This window comes from Phlebotomus papatasi, chromosome 1 (assembly GCF_024763615.1).
Source record: "Phlebotomus papatasi isolate M1 chromosome 1, Ppap_2.1, whole genome shotgun sequence".
Lineage (NCBI taxonomy): Eukaryota > Metazoa > Arthropoda > Insecta > Diptera > Psychodidae > Phlebotomus > Phlebotomus papatasi.
This window is the reverse complement of record NC_077222.1, coordinates 81,273,604-81,282,485: the sequence shown is the minus strand read 5'-3', so window position 1 is coordinate 81,282,485 and position 8,882 is coordinate 81,273,604.

Sequence of the window (8,882 nt, the reverse complement as noted above, 5' to 3'; positions counted from 1 at the left end):
TACTTTTGCCCTTTTTTTTCTCTTCCAGAATGGAAAATCATAACAGAGTTGTGAAAAATTCAGTATGGATGTATTCATGCAATAATTTTTCTTGTTTTCATATTCGATTTCCAATTTTCCTTTTTCCCTCCCAGTTTTCTGCAATCACCCTCGCCCACGATCCCACTATAAAATCGAAACGTGCGGGGGTTTGTGGTTTTACTTCAAAAAGTGAGGATGGTGTGTGGATACCAAAGAGCTTATAAATATAAATAACATTCATATATACGAAGGTAATTTTAATACGTGATGTGCGTCCGAAATTTTATTGTTCTTCGTCCCTTTTTTGCCATATCTCGTTGCTTTTTTTTTTGTGATGATGATGCTTTTCATGGTGCTCTTCCTCCATGGAGCTTCATCTCACCCACCAATTGGAGATGTTATAGTACAGCATATAAGAAGTTGAGAGTCGCATGTGTGACGAATAAAGTTGCAACGGAATACCCAAGAAAAAATTCACAATTTTATCCCCCCAAAAAAAAAGAAGAGAAGTGAGAGAAGAAAAAATGGAAACGCATAAAAGTTTATTTCGTGATTATATAGGCGCTTTGTAATATGGAATCTTATACGTTCTCCTGGTGTGTCCTCATCGATCCTCTGTCACACCCCCTCACAAGGAACAACCACCCAAAACCCGCACCAGAATCATCACAGGGATTTTTGTGTCCTTCTCCCAGGAACGAGAAACGTAACAAGATGTGAGAAAAACACGCCAGAGTCATAACGATTCAATGTGATGCTTCTTTTCCTTCGAGTTATTATTATTATTAGTGTTATTATTATCGTGCTCACACTGGCATCTTTTTTTTTCATCCTCATACCACCTCTGAATCCCATACCCCATCAAAAAAATAGCGCCCTTTTATGTTCACGATCTCTCATGAAATGTTCCTTCTAAAAACGAAAAAAAGCAGAAAAAACCCATACGATGGGATTTTCCTGCTATCGAAATAAACGCATTACATTAAGAACTTTGACCACTTTTCGCGATTTTATTTGATTACAGACATTCCCGGATTTCAAACGTCTTTCCGTGTTAAATAGCTCCAAAAGAACATGAAAAAAAACAACTAAAAGGAGTCTTAGGGTCCTTTTCAGAGATTGAAATTTTAATCAACTCCCACACCAATAACCCCCAAAATTCATCGTCCATCGCAAAGACGGACGAGGCAAGAACAAGGGGTTTCAAATATCTGGTGAATGTCTGCTTTTTATTGCCACTTTATTCCAGTTGTAAATGGGGTGGTTATGATTTGTGTTTGTGGGGTTATTTTTTAACCATCTCCCACTTTTACCGAGACCCGCACAAAAACATATCCCAAGGATGTGTGTCTTGTAATGTCCTTTCTGCACCAAACTTACAAATGTTTCTTGAGTTTGGGAAAATGTCTTTTGGGGGAGTTTTTCCCCAAGTTCCATCATCAGCCCTTACACTAAAACAAAAAAATGGATATCTGTCCATTTCTCATACCAAACATGGACAGGAAGACAAAGTACATGGGCAAAGAAGGAAAAAGTGCCCAAAGTTCTATGGAAATGCAGTGGAAATTGATGTGATGGTATGTTACAGATAAAACAAGATGTAAAAAATTTGTTTCCTAATATAAACAATAGGGTGAAAACGGTGAAAATATCTAAGTAAATCGTCCTATAAAATGTTTCATTATTACCATAATAACTCTAACAGAATTAATAATGTAAAGATCTTGCTAGCACTAGCTTCTCACGAATGGTTAAACCTCCCGTTGGTATTTGAATTGACATCATAGATCAGAGCGGTGCCGATTCCTTCTAAGAGTGTTCCTAGTGTTAGCCTTGAGTTACCCCTTCGGGAGGGGTATCGTAGAGAGGATTAGTATCGACAGTTAGTTCATGTTGGATTGTCGTAGTAAATAGGTCGTTAGGAGGAACGCTGAGCGTTCTGAAGAAACCTCTGGCGGCCAAGGAGCTCATCCACGCGATAGCTTTAAGGGCTCCGCTCTTACAAATTCCCTAACGAATCCAACAATCTTAAAATTATTATTAATTAAATACCCTTTACATTTAATGTGCTGCTCCTGGCACATACAACTTGCGAAAGAGCTCTTTCACCGTTGTGCTCTGGGAGTTGGTCACCAACGCTAAGACGGCGGTGGACGCCGTCTTATCGTTGGTCTTAACTTTCCTATGCTACCACAGTCACAGCGAACAGACTGGGCTTTTCTACATGGTCATTGCTTTTTTACGCCTTCATTGCCTTTTTACACGTGGAAAAAATATTCAAAAAATTGCGGCACTAAACCAATTTTTGCATCAATTTTATGTTTTTCCGTTCTCTGAGACATTATTCTTTAAGAAGAAAATGATTGATTAGTCAAATTTGCCAAATCTAAAAACCTCGAATTAAAAGCAAAAAGCAATTGACCGGTCAATTGCTCTTTGTTCTTTTCTCAAGGTACTTATAATCGGAAAAATTTACTAATATATCATTTTCTTTTTAAAGAATATTGTCTCATAAGGCGTAAAAAATATCAAATTAGTACAAAAATTGGTTTGATGCCGCAATTTTTTGATTATTTTTTCCACGTTTAAAAAAGCAATGAAGGCGTAAAAAAGCAATGACCATGTAGAAAAGCCCAGTCTGTTCGCTGTGAGTATGTCTTTCAAGAGATTTGTGTCAAAAAAGAGCACATTATCGTAAAAATCTAGGCCCTGGAAGGTTTCCTGAAATTTGAAGCCACTTTCTCATACTCCCACTTAAATTTATATGGGAATTTTTTTGCACTTGCGACCGTAACGCTAAATATCTAAAAAGTGAGAAGTTTTTTCGTATCATAAGATACCTTACCGTATGGAGGGATAAATATACTAAATTTTTGTTTAAATACATTTTCTCCTCGGAGCACTGTGAGCTGAGTCCGAGATCAATTTAGGAAATTGGCTTCAAATAACTCCATATAAAAGGGTCAACTTGCCAGGTGCTTGGTAAAAATCATTCTTTTAAAATCAGATGGAAAATATTTGTCATCATAATGATATTACGAATTTAAAATGTTTATATTTTTTCCCTTCGCTGAATTCTTCTGTAATGGGCAGTTTTGTGTCGAAAACTAAGTTTAACATTCTCCATTTGCAAAAGAACCAATTTTCGATCGTTAAAGATACTTTTCAGTCAGGAATAAGCTGAATATTTTTCTTTATATTGTCATTCTCTATATTAGGGAAGAATACTAGAATACCGTAAATACGTGATAAAAAAAATTACTTATAGATCTTGAAAGAGTTACCTATAAATAAATTAAAAACCAAAATGAACCAAAGAATCCATTAACAGATTAAAATCCTCAGTACTCTTTCGAAGAAGAAAAGACATTGATTCGTCAAAGGAAACCCTCAGAATAGCTCTAATTCAAACTCAACTCGCTTCAGTGTATGAAGAAACCCTGCGAAAGATGCAAGAAAGTGTCTAAGTCCATCCACCCTTTGAATGAAAGACATAAATCAATTACGGGACCACAGACACCAATGCGATAATGTCGCTTATTAACCAAGGCTGGGGGAGGATGCCAAAAAAGGGGAGACGAAGCATACTGTCGGAAGGCTACTTCCGGATATAACAAGAGGAGAAAATTTGCGGTAACTTCTTGAATATGCACGAGACGCATTTATTACGAAGAAGAGTAGTTGAGCATATAGGGCTGATGGAAAACGGACGTGTGGAGGTCAAAATGGGCGAACATGGATGTGAGTGGTTTGATCCAGTTGAGGGTAAAGGCGACTTCTGGATGGTTGGTTGGTTATAATAAAATTAGATTTGATGGTTACCATCAGGAGAGAGTGGTGAGATGACTTTGATGAGACAGAAAGACCAAGAGTCAACCCTTCTGCTACGTGCCGAATAATATTAATTAAGTGAAATAAGATGATTGTATCCCTTGCTCATGCTTCAACACACCCTGGACCAACCCTTGAGAATTTCCGCTTAGTATTATTATCATTTCTTACCATCTTCTTAACAAATGCAAAATTTTCGAGTATTAGATGTTTGCCCCATAGATTTGAATTATCTGAATAAAGAAAATATTGGTTCGTACGTAATAATAAAATTCGGACACTGGACCACATGTGGTGGCAATTGAATTATTCATGAGACACTGCTACATTGGAAATTTCTCAATGCGAATAAAAAGAAAATCAAATCCCCAAAGCTAAAAAACGAAATCTTCAAGAGACAATTTTCCAAAGGGGTTTATTATTTGAAAAACAATGTACCTTTAAATATGTTTTTTTTTAATCTGCAACAACATAAGAACTCTAAATAACTGAAAATTCGAACTATTGAAATTTATATAGGAGAAGCGCGTTACCTTCGGACGATTCAAGCTTCGAACAACCCAATTTTTCAATATGTTTTTAATAAATTTGAGAGAACATAATATTATATTTTAATACCTAATCCAATGTCTCTAATTTGCTAAAAAGAAACATGAGTAAAAATCCATTAGGAACATAGAAAATAATTGAGTTGTCCGAAGGTAGCGCATTTTCCCCTACATTCAATAGTTGCCACTCTCACGCAATTATATGTGTCAGTTATAAGGATATTGTTGAGTAGCGGGAAAGATCGCCAGTCAACTCTTTGGCCGTGAAATATTTGGCTCAACTCTCTCTGTTATGAGTTATGGCCTCTACACACTAGAGAATTTTACGTCCATATTAAAGCTTTCTACGCTTGTGTAGGAATAACTCTGCAATATGGACATAATTATCTCTAGTGTGTAGAGGCCATTAGAGGATTTGGGTCTTGTCCGGTGCTTAATCCTGAATGTCTGGAAGAGACTATCTACATGTGATGAAACGATATAAAATGCACCGTCTTTGAACAAAATCTCCAGAAGGACACACAAGCGTTCCTGGGCGGTCTACGATACACATACAGTAGAGTCTCCTAAATTCGATCGCTCGGGGAGTATTTTTAACATTTCTCACCTCCCAAATTCGAACGGTTTTTTCAAAACTAACGAAATTTATGTGAGATTAAATTGTATTTTGAATCAAATTCCCGTACTTTCTCGCAAGTCTTAGTGGTAACATACTTTCTTTTCATTTTATACTATCATAATATATGTAAACATTTAGAAAGAAGCACATAAACTTGATGTTCATTCATCCAGAATACGCATTTTTTAACATAACCCCACAATTGGCATTTTGAATCCAAATGTCGTTCGAATTTGAGGGACTCTACTGTAGTAAGTATCCGAAAAATCGCATACAACATTTCTAACACTTATTCCATAATTATCTTTGACACATCTATACAATTTTTATGTAAAATTTTCAAAATTTGTCCACCACTTCCCAATTACTTAATACTTCGCCCCTGAACGTTTTGTAATAAATACCTCGAAATGATTAAAATAATAATAGACAATACCTCTAAATATTCTTTGTTTTCAAAGTATTTCCAAAAATTCTGAATTTTGAAGAAAATTCCAAGTTCGTTCTTTTATAAGGCCACGTTGTTATTATTCGTTTTAAAGCAGCAAAACGGTTTGGGATATTAACTTAGGGTTTTTCGTGACTCTTTTCAAATCATAAATCACCACACATTCATCTTATTCACTTTGAAAGCATATTATTTCGTACAAAAAAGAAATGTTTTCACTCTGAAATATTCTGAACTGAAATAGCATATTTCATTCCTGATGAGAAACCCCTTAAAAACCTTCAACCTCTCGCTCTTTTACACACACACAAATACCCTCTGCTCGCCATTTCCTTGAGGACATATAAATTTTATCAAAAATACTCACGTTCTGACGATTTGTTATTCATGGGAATAATTTTTTGCTGTCACAGTCTTCACCCTCGATCTCTTCTTTTACCCTGCAATCCTCCATGGAAAATCCAGTATCTTACAAGCTAGCCATACAAGCTAAACAGGAATGATAAAAATCATCTCAAAAATAAGACTATTACAGTTGAATATTAGAAATACTGTAAAAAATTTAAATTAAAAATATTGAAATCCAGTTTATGAAAAAGTCTTATCTCGTTCAAAAGTACTAACAATTTGACAATTTTTTTTTAATAGAAACTTAATTAAGAGTCGTTTACCTCCCTTATGAAAATGCATATAACGAAAAATTTAAAAAAAATCTGCATGGAAGACAGAGAGGATAAAAATTGAGGGAGAGAAGCAATAGTGTGAGGGATGAAAAGAACTCAGAAGCAATGGAGAGACATTTTAAGCGTTAGGGGTGGAAATAGCATTTGTGTCTGGATCAATACTGACCACAGCATTCTGATTGGTCAGTTTTCAACCTCGTACCCCTGGTCCCACTTCTTCCATCTACACATTTTTCCACCCCGTCAATCTGTCTGCCATACAAACGAGAGTTGGCATAAGAGGCCAAAGTTCCACCACCAAAAGAGACAAGGAGTTGAATTCAGTCTCTGTGAGAAAATGAATAATATTTCCATTCTCATTTCCTCACCCAAAATTTCAAATGGAGAGATTTCCCATTCCTTCCTTCTTTTGCAACATTTTCTCCCCATAGAGTATCTCACTCTTCGATTTCCTAACTTCACTCTCGCCTCTAGCACTGTCTCTCCTCACCCTACTCCCCAAAACTCCTGTCCAGGAAAAGTGAGAGAAAATTTTGGAGTGAAATCGTATGAAGATGAATTCACACAAAATACCTCACTGTGAAACTCTTGTGTGGTTGATTCAAATAGACAGATAACGAGGGTCGTTGTTTTTCAACCTCACATAGCAAGCCCTCCTGCATTCCCAGAACACATCAAACCCTTGATATGTCCTTGCAAAATCCAACGCCATCGCTTAAAGGGATATTTCTGACATAATATTAAAAAAAAAATCTATACTAAAAAATACAGATTCCGCATAAGAATAACAAAAGAAAAATTAAAAACTAAGGTAGGATAGTCTAATTCAGAACCTGCTCCACATAAAAATTTTTAAATTAAAAGTATATTAAACGGATTGGACAGAGGCAGATCGTGTAGATATTTAATACCGTAGATACGGGTGACTTTGGCCTCCGGAGGTGGCCGTATCACCCTACTTTTCGTATGCTTTTCTTAATTCACTTACAATGGTCTTCACCGATCCGACCGTACCGGTGTGAGAAGCTAAACCGGAAGCGCTATAATTAAAGAAAAGTCTACTAACAGCAGGGGATAAAGTCACCCCCAGTTTATATATACAAATTATAATAAATAATCAAAAGTAAATAAAATTTTCACCAGAAATATTTTATTCTCTATATCTCAGATGGCTAGTGTAAGATGGGGCAATTTCAATTCAAAACAAAAATCTGTAAATAAGTGTAAAAGAAAAAACTTCAACTTTTTGAAATTGCCCCACCCATCTGTAACACATTAAAATTAGTTGCAATGGTGAGGAAAAAAGCCTTCCTTCAATTCAGATTGCTATCAATATCGGTCCCGTCAAAATTCCGAAAGCCAATAGCCCGAACGTCAAAACTTCGAAAAGACCAATATCCCGAGATCCAAAATCCCGAATGTGTCCAAATGCCGAATGGGCCAAAATCCCGGAAACCGAAATCCCGAACACAACAAACCCGAAAGCCAAAAATTCCGAATTCTTGAGTGTTAAATGTTTTGGCTTTTCGGGATTGGGTTTTTGGGATTTTGGTCCATTCACAAATTTGGCACATTCAAGATTTACAATTTTCAGATACCCAAAATCCCGAAAGCCAATAACCCGAACATCAAAACTTCGAAAAGACCAATATCCCGAAATCCAAAATTCCGAATGTGTCGAAATGCCGAATGGGCCAAAATCCCGGAAACCGAAATCCCGAACACCCAAAATTCGAAAGCCAAAAATTCCGAATTCTTGAGTGTTATGTTTTGGCTTTTCGGGATTTTGGGTTTTTGGGATTTTGGTCCGTTCACAAATTTGGCACCTTCAGGATTTACCATTTTTAGATACCCAAAATCCCAAAAGCCAATAACCCAAACGTCAAAACTTCGAAAAGACCAATATCCCGAAATCCAAAATCCCGAATGTGTCGAAATACCGAATGGGCCAAAATCCCGGAAACCGAAATCCCGAACACCCAAAATCCCGAAAGCCAAAGTCCAGAATTTTTAAGTGTTATAGGTTTTGCCTTTTCGGGATTTTGGGTTTTTGGGATTTTGGTCCATTCGGAAATTTGACACATTCAGGATTTACCATTTTCAGATACCCAAAATCCCGAAATCCAATATCCCGAACGTCAAAACTTCAAAAAGACCAATATCCCGAAATCCAAAATCCCGAATGTGTCGAAATACCGAATGGGCCATAATCCCGGAAACCGAAATCCCGAACACCCAAAACCCGAAAGCCAAAATTTCCGAATTCTTGAGTGTTATAGGTTTTGGCTTTTCGGAATTTTGGAATTTTCGTCCATTACGAAATTTGGCACATTCAGGATTTCGATCCATTTGGAATTTTGGCTTTCGAGATTACGACCCGTTCGAGATTTCGTCTTTTCGGAATTTTGGAAAGCGCCGGTCAATATTTTAACATATCAATTTTAAAGTAAATTTCTTTGAAAAACTTAGAACATCTAACTTATTAGAGAAAAATTGTCTTTATGAATAGTCTCAGATAAAAGAAAACTTTCCGTGAGTCTTAGTGGATTATCAACATTCTTTGTTTAAATAAATCTATATAGAGATCATATGACATTATGTCCACAATCTATCCTAATAGAAGTGTACTAAAGAAATTCAATACACTCTAGTAGAAATTAAATTGAATTATTTTCCCTTTGACCCACCTGACACGGAATCCTCTTCCATCAATTGCACAATTGATGAAAGAG